This window comes from Bison bison, unplaced genomic scaffold, assembly GCF_000754665.1.
Source record: "Bison bison bison isolate TAMUID 2011002044 unplaced genomic scaffold, Bison_UMD1.0 scf7180017864037, whole genome shotgun sequence".
NCBI lineage: Eukaryota > Metazoa > Chordata > Mammalia > Artiodactyla > Bovidae > Bison > Bison bison.
In genome coordinates this window covers 5,846,533-5,857,750 of record NW_011494609.1, presented here as the reverse complement: position 1 = coordinate 5,857,750, position 11,218 = coordinate 5,846,533, and positions in this window count along the sequence as shown.

Sequence of the window (11,218 nt, the reverse complement as noted above, 5' to 3'; positions counted from 1 at the left end):
CTGAGCGTGGGAGCAGGGAGCTGGGTGGTCTTTTTTCCTCTGTGTGTTGAATTGTTTCAGACTAAAGCTGTTATAATACCTGGTTCTTAGAGGACATCCAGATCCCTGCTGGCGTGGGACCAACTTTGTAATTGTGTAAATCTGGATCTAATTTTCACAGAAATCTCCAAGGAAAGGCTTGTGGAACTCAGGCATATAAACAGCACCCTGTGTGTGCTGGGCCTCTCTCCCCTGGACTTTGCTGTTGCCCACATATCTACCCCGGCATGCAGGAAACGTTGGTTCAGACCCGGCCACCAGTTCTGGACACAGCAGCATGCTTGGGTGGGGCGAGCTGGCCAGGCACCTCCCTGTCCGTGTGTGCACAGCCCATGGGCCGAATGTGGGCGCTGAGGACGCCAGCACCCCGGCAGAACGGTGGCTCCAGGGACTGTGGCTTATTTGGGGGCTCCCCTGAGGCTTGGCTAAGGCAAGGCGCAGGTTTTTCATAGGGTACCTGTCCTTCTGTGGGTAGGGAGGGAACCGTTAGGAGCTCTGAGCTGGTTGGAACAGATATGTCTGTCTCTGGTGAAGCCGCCTGCGTCTTCCTGTGGGATCCAGGGGGCTGACGAGCCAGAACGGAGCTCATCTGCCCCGGATGTTTCCCAGGGGACGGTGGCCCAGGAAGAATGCGGTTTTCCATTTGCACGTCTTCTGAGAACTTAGTGCCGTGGAGCAGCTGCAGATGGGCCTTTTTCCGTCTCCGTGCGCTTGCGCTCAGACCCCGCTGGGCCCCTGACCCGCTTTGTTCCACAGGCACTTGGCTCCCCGCCGGGCTGGAGACTGGGCCATCGACCGCTCTAGGATCAGGGAATTAAGGAATCATGATCACAAACGTTTGGTGACATTTTATTCACTCTAGTCTTTTATTCTTCGTGATACTGAGAATGATTATTTGCTTTCAAACTCGCCCCCGCCCCCCTCCCTGCATTAAATTGACTACCTTCACTACACAACTGGAAAATATGGAAAAGAACTTTAAAACTCACCAACAATGAATACAGACAGGGCCCTGCCACGGGACTCCTCCATCAGGGCCTCCCCCCACTCCATGTCCTTCTTGGTTACCCCTCCGCCTTCAGCCTATGGTTCACGGGGCAGCCCTGTACACAGACACCGGGTCCTTCCTGTCCGGCCTCTGTCCTGCTGCTGCCAGGGACCAAACGGCCCTAAGACTGATCAAGTACCTCACCCTGCCCCGACTCCTAGAAGTTGCTTTTATCTGAGGCCCTTATTGTGCCTCCAACCTTTCTTCTTCCGCTTTCTCCTGTCATCAGCTTTCAGCCTCAACTGATGAAGGCGCCTGGTAATCCAGGGAGAGAAGTAAGACGGTGGAAAGCCTGTTTAAGACTCGGCCCCTCCCACAATGAGACACACCCCTTCCCCACCCTGGCTGAAGACCGGAGGGTGAAGCAGTAGCCAGGGACATGCAGAACAGACGATCCCAAGCGGGAAGTATGGCCACACTCAAGTGGGTTATGGAGCCGGTGACCCCAGTTCCAGCTCTGTTGGCCCCCGGAACAGCAGGAACCTGGGGTGGGCTTTTGGGAGCAGGCAGGGCTTTTCTTCTAGTTCAGTCGGTAAAGAGGTAAAGAATCTGCCTGCAATGCAGGAGACTTGGGTTTGATCCCTGGGTGGGGAAGATCCCCTGGAGAAGGAAATGGCAACCCACTCCAGTATTCTTGCCTGGAGAATCCGATGGACAGAGGAGCCTAGTGGGCTCCAGTCCATGGGGTCGCTAAGAGTCTGACACGACTTCACGTTCACTTTCACTTTTCACTTTCATGCATTGGAGAAGGAAATGGCAACTCACTCCAGTGTTCTTGCCTTGAGAATCCCAGGGACGGGGGAGCCTGGTGGGCTACCATCTATGGGGTCACACAGAGTTGGACACGACTGAAGCGACTTAGCAGCAGCAGCTAGCGACTATATGTATGTGTGTATGTAAGGGGACACCTTAGGGCTCTGCCATTCGGATGGAGGAGCAGGAAGATGGGGCTCCCGGAGGAGCTGGTGGGCTGTTCCCTGCTGTGTTTGAGGGGTCAGATGGCCACGGATCCCTGGCAAGAGTCTGGAGGTGAATCAACAATAAGTACACAGAAAATTATGGGAGGCCGTCCTTTATTCCAGGACTCGCATGTCCAGAAGGGAGGTGCAGTGTGAGGAGTGAACTGCCTGTGGTCCCGGCTGGATGGTGGACGGAGGTGTAACACTTAGAGGGATGGGGAGAGGGAGGGGTGGAGGCAGCTAGTGGATGACACACAAGATCCTGGCTTCAAGAAGAGCCATGCAAACTGATCGTTAGAACTGGGGAGAGAAATAGCAAGAGGGTAAAAGATAAAAGAGCAAGAGCCTATGGGGCCGAGGTGGGGAGACGGCAGGCGACACTGTAACCTTCGGCTCTGTGGAACTCTAACTTTCAAAACTAGGTACATTTGTAATTTTGTTAAAAATAAAATGTAAAGGGTTGTACAGCAAATACTATTTCACACACACACACACACACGCGCGCGCACACACACACACACACATACACACACACAACAAAAGCAGCCTTCTACCCGACTCAGCCTCCGCTTCTGCTGGGGCCAAGCGCCATGGCCATCTGGCCCTCCCAGCAGGGCTGCGTCTCTGCTCCGTCATGTGGCCTCTGCCTCGCCGAATCTGGTGGAAAATCTTTCTCCTTGGGGAGCTGAGCGCTGCAGCTTCTTACGTTGTATCCTTTCACAGGCTCCAGGACCCCGTGCCCTCTCGGTTTTGCATGTTTGCTGTGTGTCACCGCCTCCTCCTCTCTTGCCCCTACGCGTGACTGTCACAGCATCTTGGTGCTCAGAGGGGACCCTGCTGATGGCGGTGCTCGGGGACTGCGGGGGCTAAGCCTCTACTGAGATTTAGCTGAGTCTGCTCTATTTCACTCCAGGCTTCACCGCTGGGAATAAGTGGCATGCACATTTCTGCGCCCTGCTTTCAAATGGAGTGGTGTACCACAAAATGTTCCAAGTTACCATTTGAAAACGTTATTTTTAAAAAGTTGTGCAGTTTCCACTATAGGGATATAGGTATTATTTTGTTAAATCACTCCCTTTCTGTTCAGTGTGTTTGGACTGTTTGCAGATCCGTCGCTAGAGCCAGTAGTCATGAGGCAGACATCCTGTGCGTCAGTCGGCCCCCTTCCCAAGGCAGTATGGCGGTGTTCATCCCTGTGCAACCCAGGTCAGAGGAGACAGACGTTTTAGAAGGGGTGTAATGTGCGACTGCCCAGTTGCTCTCAGTTGGTGAATTACAGCAGCCTGAGAGCTTGGGCTCCCAGCCCCTGAAAACCCTGGGCTTTATGCATCTCCCAAAGCAGAAACACACCCAGTATAAGCAGTTGAGCCTCTCTAGAGCATGTGGCCCTCCTCAAGTGTGAGCATCCTTGTGCACTGAGGACATTCAGCGTTCATGTTCCAGGCTTTTGTTTTCCCTGGAGCCATTCACCTTTTAATCTGATGTTGGCCGTTTGGTGCTGTCTATCAATATGCTACTCTGTGACATCATCTTCTATGGTGTTTGCATTAGGAGAATCCTTTCCCAGCCTGAAATGTGGGTAGTCACTTGTGTTTCCCTTTCTGCTTTTACTTTTTGCTTTGACATGTGCAGTCCACTTGAGATTTAATTTGATGTATGGTATTTGTTGTTCATTTGCTAAGTCATGTCTGACTCTTTGCGATGCCATGGACTGCAACATGCGAGGCTTCCCTGTCCTTCACCATCTCCCAGAGTTTGCTCAAACTCATGTCCATCGAGTCAGTGATGCCATTCAACCATCTCGTCCTCTGTTGTCCCCTCCTCCTCCTTCCTTCAATCTTTCCCAGCATCAGGGTCTTTTCCAATGAGTTGGCTCTTTGTATCAGGTGGCCAAAGTTATGTTATTAGGTGAATATATAATTTGCTTACAAATATTGAACAATTAAGTTGCTTGCAAATGTTGAAAACACTATTTGTTGAAAACTACGTCATTTTCCCAATGGTTTGCTTTGCTACTTTTGTCCTATTTGAAAATATTGCATATACTAGTATCTGTTTCAGAATTCTCTGACTGATCTGTTTGTTCTTGTGCCAGTTGTTTAATTGCTAAGTCGTGTCTGATTCTTTTGTGACCCCATGGACTGTAGCCCGCCAAGTTCCTCTGTCCCTGGGATTTCCTAGGCAGGAATACTGGAATGGGTTGCCATTTCCTTTACCAGGGGATCTTCCTGACCCAGGGATAGAACCCACATCGCCTGCATAGGCAGATGGATTCTTTACTGCTGAGCCACCAGGGAAGCCAGTACACTGATTTAATTTAGTTTCATGGTATATTTATTTTGGTTATTCTTGGCTACTCAATTTCTAGGTGAACTTTAGGATGATTTTTAAACCCCAAGCTAATCAGATTGGGGTTTCATTTCAAATGGATCAAACCTATAATTTAAATGATAGACAGCTGGTATTTTAGCAATATTCAGCTTCTAAAAGAGGAAGATATTCTGTTTCTTCATTGATTCCCTAATTAGCCTTCAGTTATATTTTATAGCTTTTTTGCTGTATGTTTTCTCTTTTGAGCTCTTTCCTGACTTATATTATCTACTTATTGGAATTGGAAGTTTCCTATTACATTCCTCTAATATTTAATAATGTATAGGAAAGCTATCAGTTTTTTTGTATTTGCACACAGCCATGCTTTTACTTGCAGTGGGTTTCTCAGCTGAGTTTTGACTCATTCCTAAGTTGACCTGAATGCTCCTTCACCGTGAAGCGTGCTTGCGGCAGCTGGCTGTCCAGTACATGGTGTTCATCAAGTTACACACATTTCCTTCTGTTGCTCTTCTATTAAATTTTTTTTGAAATAAAAAATAAAAGTTACGTTTTACTGAATGTTCATTGCTGCCATTAAGAGAGTCATAGGATTGTCTCCTTTTATCTCTTAACAAAGAGAATTACATCAATGAAATTCCAAGTGTTGATTGTTGGAATAAATCCTGTTAGGTCTTCCTGATACTTTTAAATCTCTTCCCAGTTGTAATACCTTTTCAGTATCTTATTTCGGCAAGAATGGGGGTTAGTAATAAGGTTAGGACTTCCCTGTAGCACAAATGGTAAAGAACCTGCCTGTGATGCAGGAGACCAGGGTTTGATCCCTGGGTTGGAAAGTTCCTCTGGAGAAGGGAATGACAATCCACTCCAGTGTTCTTGCCTGGAGAATTCCATGGACAGAAAAGCCTGGTGGGCTACAGTCTGAGGGGTTGCAAAGAGTCGGACACAACTGAGCAACTAACACACACAATAAGGTTAGGGCCGGAGCTAAGATTAAAGGATTGGGGTTGTGTGAGCAGTAGTTATTGTAGAGGTCAGTGTGAGGGTTAGGATCAGGGCCAGAGCCAGGGTGGCCTGCTCTGTAAGTTTCTGTGTTGGACCCAAGGGAGAAAGGCCCTGGGCTTTAGGAATACAGGCTTCATCCTGAGGGGGTCCACACAGAGCGGTGATTATGGAGAGTAGCAGCCAAGCCCACGGGGACAGGACTCTGCTGGAACACAGAGCACCCCAAACACGATATTGTTGTTCAGTCATTAAGTTGTGTCCAACTCTTGGCCACTTCACAGACTGCAACACGCAAGGCCTCCCTGTCCTTCACCATCTCCTAGAGTTTGCCCAAGTTCGTGTCCATTGAGTCAGTGATGCCATCCAACCATCTCATCCTCTGCCACCCTTTTCCCAAACACGATGGCTTTGACCAGATTTAGTCAAAGTCAATTCCCTTGGCTGTAACAGGTCTGGGATGGGTGGGCTAGGCTCCACGAGGCCCCCTGACCAGAGACCGTGCCCACTCCATACTCTGGTGTCCTGTCACTCTGTGTGCTCCTTCCTGGCTCTGTTGTCTTGACCTCTAGCTGCACTGAGTCATCTGATGGGAAGGAGAAGTGTTGAGATGAAGTGAAGAAGTGAAGTCGCTCAGTCGTGTCTGACTCTTTGTGACCCCATGGACTGTAGCCTACCAGGCTCCTCTGTCCATGGGATTTTCCAGGCAATAGTACTGGAGTGGATTGCCATTTCCTTCTCCAGGGGATCTTCCCAACCCAGAGATTGAACCCGGGTCTCCCACATTGTACGCAGACGCTTTACCGTCTGAGCCACCAGGGAAGTCCTGTTGAGATGGAGGGCAGGCAACTACTTTTAGGGACCAGAAGCCTGAGTTACACCCACTGTCACAGTCCACAGGACCTCTGAACACCAGCAGTGTTCATGGGACCAAGTGCATTCCTGCAGTGGTGTGAGGATGGCTGTGTAGCAGCGGCGGTACCTGAGCAGGTGTGTGCTAGGGTGTGGTGCAGGACCCGCAGCCCCCGAGGCTGGGCTAGCCCCATGCAGCCATGGTTCCTGCTCTGAGAGGGCAGGAAGGAGTGCAGCCCATATGGGCCTGGCCCAGCCTCCCGAGGTTCTGACTGGCCCTTCATCCCGAGGATGCCTCACAGGCCTGGCCGCTCTCCTGAGCGCGGACGGAAACAAAGGGCCTCGGTGTTTTCTGGTCCTGCGGCGGCCTCAAGGCACCATTCCCTCCCTCCTTCCTGTTCTTGGCTTTCCTTTCTCTTTCCTTGGCGTGTGTTCATTCTGGGCTCCTCTGGTGAGTGCTGTCGCCCCAGAGCAGCCTGGCATGAAGGGGCTGATGCCTTTCCAGGAGAGGACTCACTCCTTCTTCCCCCGCTGCCTGCCTCGTGGCTGGGCCGTCTGGTGGCCCCATAGAGACAGCGATGGATCTGGAGCTGTGTGGCTGGCTAGGGATGGCGTGTGTGGCTGAAGGATTACTCGCCCCCAGGTACATCTCAGACGAGCGGGAGCCAGCCTCTATGCATCCTGCGCACGCAGTGCACGCCCGCAGCTTCACCCGCGCTTCGGCGAGTGGGTCCATTGTGCCCAGGTGTGAAGGGCTGTGCCCCACTTTAGCCCCTGCTTGGGTGCCTGGTGTTTTCTGCCCTGGGGAGTGCCCTGCACAGTCATAGCGGCCAAAGGTGCTTCTAGCTCTCTGGTTAAACACACTCACTCTGCTTACTCAGGCCCCCGTATTCTTCCTCTGAAATTTCCGTGGCACTTAGGGGTTATACCATTAGGTATGCCCTTCACACTCCCAGGCACTTTGTCTTCTCTTTGGACATGAGGGGTGAGCACTGGTGAGCTCCATTTATACCAAGCTGGAAAGAGGTTTTCAGTGAGGGCTTTTACCTTTTCCAAGAGCTCTGGCCATTTCAGTCTTTTGGGGCCTAAACCTATCACTGGGCAGCTTTGTTCACCCTGTAGTTGGGTCCACGTGCTAGATTTTGGCCTTCTGTCTCTGGCTCTGCACACAGCACGCTGGTCTTGAGAGGCCTCAGGACCCCCGAGCCTCCGTGGGCCGTCTGTTTGTGCAGAGCCAGGGCCTCAGGCCAGGCCGGCTGGCCAGAGCACAGCTGCTCCAGGGTGCCGGGCAGTCAGGTCCTCTCATCGTCCCTGGTATTCATTTGGCAGAGTGGGGTGTAAATTATGGAAAGAGAACCTTCCACTAGGAGCCTGCCTGGGCTGGTGGAGTCAGCCTGGGGATCTGGTTTTCTTCCAGCCTTTCTCCTGGATCACCCCGTGACCGTGGCACCTTGCCAGGTCTTCGTCCATCTGTGCTGTTTCTCCATCTGTGAGACGGGATCTCTTTATCTGTCCTGCCCAGTCCCAGAGAAGGAGATTCAGCTGTTCAGGCTTCCACAGAGAGGGTAGGGGCATTGGGGTCTTTCCAGGGGTACACATATGACCACATGAGAAGACAGCCCCAGTGCTTGCTGTGTTCCAGGAGAAGCTCCTCCACGGTATCTGAGTATCCTATTTCCAGTGAGGACACTGGCATCAACACCAGAGCGGAGTCCAGAGCTCCCTTTTCAGAACCCCTGGAACCCTTCACTTCACCACTATTAAGTCCTAGGAATTCAGACTTCAAGTCTTATGGCCAAGTTACCTTCCAGGAAACTGGGCCATTTTCCATTTTCACCAGTAGTTTTAGAGTGCCTGTTAGAGCCCAAGGTAACACTGTTCACTGGCACAAAACATGTTTCTTTTTTGTTTTTTCCTCTATCAGTGAAGTTGAAGTTTTTTAAAAAATTATAGTTGATGTGGAATTTGTGTTCATTTCTGCTGTACAGCAACGTGATTCAGTTATACATACACATTTAAAATATTCTTTTCCATTGTGGTTTATCACAAGATACTGAGTACAGTTTTCTATGCTATACAGTAGGATCTGGTTGTTTAACCATCCTATATATACAGTAGCTTATAATCTGCTAACCCCACCTCGCACTCCATCCCTCCCTCACCTCCCTTGACAGCCACAAGTCTATTCTCCGTGTCCACAAATCTTTCTGTTTCATAGATAGATTCATTTGTGTCATGTTTTAGATTCCACATATAAATGATATCATATGGTATTTGTCTTTTTCTTCCTGACTTAATTCAGTCAGTATAAAATCTCTAGTTGCATTCAGGTCCTGCAAATGACAGAATTTAGTTCTTTTTATGGCTGACTAATATTCCATTGTATATATGTACCACATCTTCTTTATCTGTTTATCTGTTGATGGACATCCAGGTTGTTTCCATGTCTTGACTATTGTGAAATAGTACCGCTATGAACGTAGGGGTGCCTGTACCTTTTTGAATCAGAGTTTTGTCTGGATATATGCCCAGGAGTGGGATTGCTGAATCATATGGTAGCTCTATTTTTAGTTTTCTAAGGAACCTCCACACTGTTTTCCATAGTTGGTACACTGTACCAACTTAAATTTCCACCAACAGTGTAGGAGCATTCTGTTTCTTCCACATCCTCTCCAGCATTTGTTATTTGTAGAGTTTTTAATGCTGGCCATTTTGACTGGTGTAAGGTGGTACCTCGTAGTTTTGATTTGCATTTCTCTAATAATTACAGATATTCAGCATCTTTTTATGTGCCTATTGGCCATTTTTATTCTTCTTTGGAAAATTGACTCCAAGTCTTCTGCTCATTTTTTGATTGGGTCATTTGTTTTTTTGTTATTGAGTTGTATGAACTGTTTGTGTATTAGAATTTAAGCCCTTGATGGTTGCATGTTTGCACATATTTGCTCCCAGTCCATAGGTTGTCTTTTCATTTTATTTTTGGTTCCCTTTGCTGTGCAAAAGCTTGTATGTTTCGAGGAGGGTGGCGCCGCTGTTTGCATCACAGACTTGCTTCAGCTGGCGGAGCAGATGGTGGTTGCCTTTGGTCCTCAGGAAGGAACAGAATGTATGGACACCGTGAAACTGCGTCCTGAGATCACTTTAAATTTGGATCATCATTTAAATACTTTAAGTGATCTTTTCTTGTTTCACTTTGCTCATGACACTTCATTAGCTATCCGATCATTTTTGTATCTGAACTCTTCAAGTAAAATATACAGAGAGGCCCAGCACTTGGAGAGGCTGAAGTAAGATACGGTGGGAGCTGAAGGAGCTGCAGGCCTAGCTGCTTGCCCATGCCAGCAAGGCTCTTCCATGTAGTAGAGTCCATGGTTTATAAGAAGAAAAAACTTACTCTATCAGCTCCACTTGGAAAAATTTTGAACTACCAAATCTTCATATAAACGCTTTCTCTATTCTCTGTGAAAAAAATTGTTTAATTCAGGCGGAGAACAAGATGGTAGAGGAGTAGGTGGACGTGGAGTACATCTCTCTCCATCAGGAATACACCTTCAGACACAGAAGTGCATGCAAGATACCAACTGAGAGCAGACAGGAGTACCTGACCAGCAGAAAAGAATGTATAGACCCACATAAAACTTGAGATCAAGCCCTGAGACTTTGGAGTGGGAGCACTGACACCAAAACCCTAGACTACCGAAGAACTAACCCTCAGTTCAGTTCAGTTCAGTCGTTCAGTCATGTCCAACTCTTTATGACCCCATGAATCGCAGCACGCCAGGCCTCCCTGTCCATCACCAACTCCCGGAGTTCATTCAAACTCATGTCCATCGAGTCAGTGATGCCATCCAGCCATCTCATCCTCTGTTGTCCCCTTCTCCTCCTGCCCCCAATCCCTCCCAGCATCAGAGTCTTTTCCAATGAGTCAACTCTTCACATGAGGTGGCCAAAGTACTGGAGTTTCAGTTTCAGCATCATTCCCTCCAAAGAAATCCCAGGGCTGATCTCCTTTAGGGTGCACTGGTTGGATCTCCTTGCAGTCCAAGGGACTCTCAAGAGTCTTCTCCAACACCACAATTCAAAAGCATCAATTCTTGTGCACTCAGCTTTCTTCACAGTCCAACTCTCACATCCATACATGACCACAGGAAAAACCATAGCCTTGACTAGACAGACCTTTGTTGGCAAAGTAATGTCTCTGCTTTTGAATATGCTATCTAGGTTGGTCATAACTTTCCTTCCAAGGAGTAAGTGTCTTTTAATTTCATGGCTGCAATCACCATCTGCAGTGATTTTGGAGCCTAAGAAAATAAAGTCTGACACTGTTTCCAATGTTTCCCCATCTATTTCCCATGAAGTGATGGGACCGGATGCCATGATCATCGTTTTCTGAATGTTGAGCTTTAAGCCAACTTTTTCACTCTCCTCTTTCACTTTCATCAAAAGGCTTTTGAGTTCCTCTTCACTTTCTGCCATAAGGGTGGTGTCATCTGCATATCTGAGGTTATTGATATTTCTCCCGGAAATCTTGATTCCAGCTTGTACTTCTTCCAGCCCAGCGTTTCTCATGATGTTCTCTGCATAGAAGTTAAATAAGCAGGGTGACAATATACAGCCTTGATGTACTCCTTTTCCTATTTGGAACCAGTCTGTTGTTCCATGTCCGGTTCTAACTGTTGCTTCCTGACCTGCATATAGGTTTCTCAAGAGGCAGGTCAGGTGGTCTGGTATTCCCATCTCTTGAAGAATTTTCCACAGTTTATTGTGATCCACACAGTCAAAGGCTTTGGCATAGTCAATAAAGCAGAAATAGATGTTTCCCTGGAACTCTCTTGCTTTTTCGATGATCCAGCAGATGTTGGTAATTTGATCTCTGGTTCTTCTGCCTTTTCTAAAACCAGCTTGAACATCTGGAACTTCACTGTTCACGTACTGCTGAAGCCTGGCTTGGAGAATTTTGAGCTTTACTTTACTAGTGTGTGAGATGAGT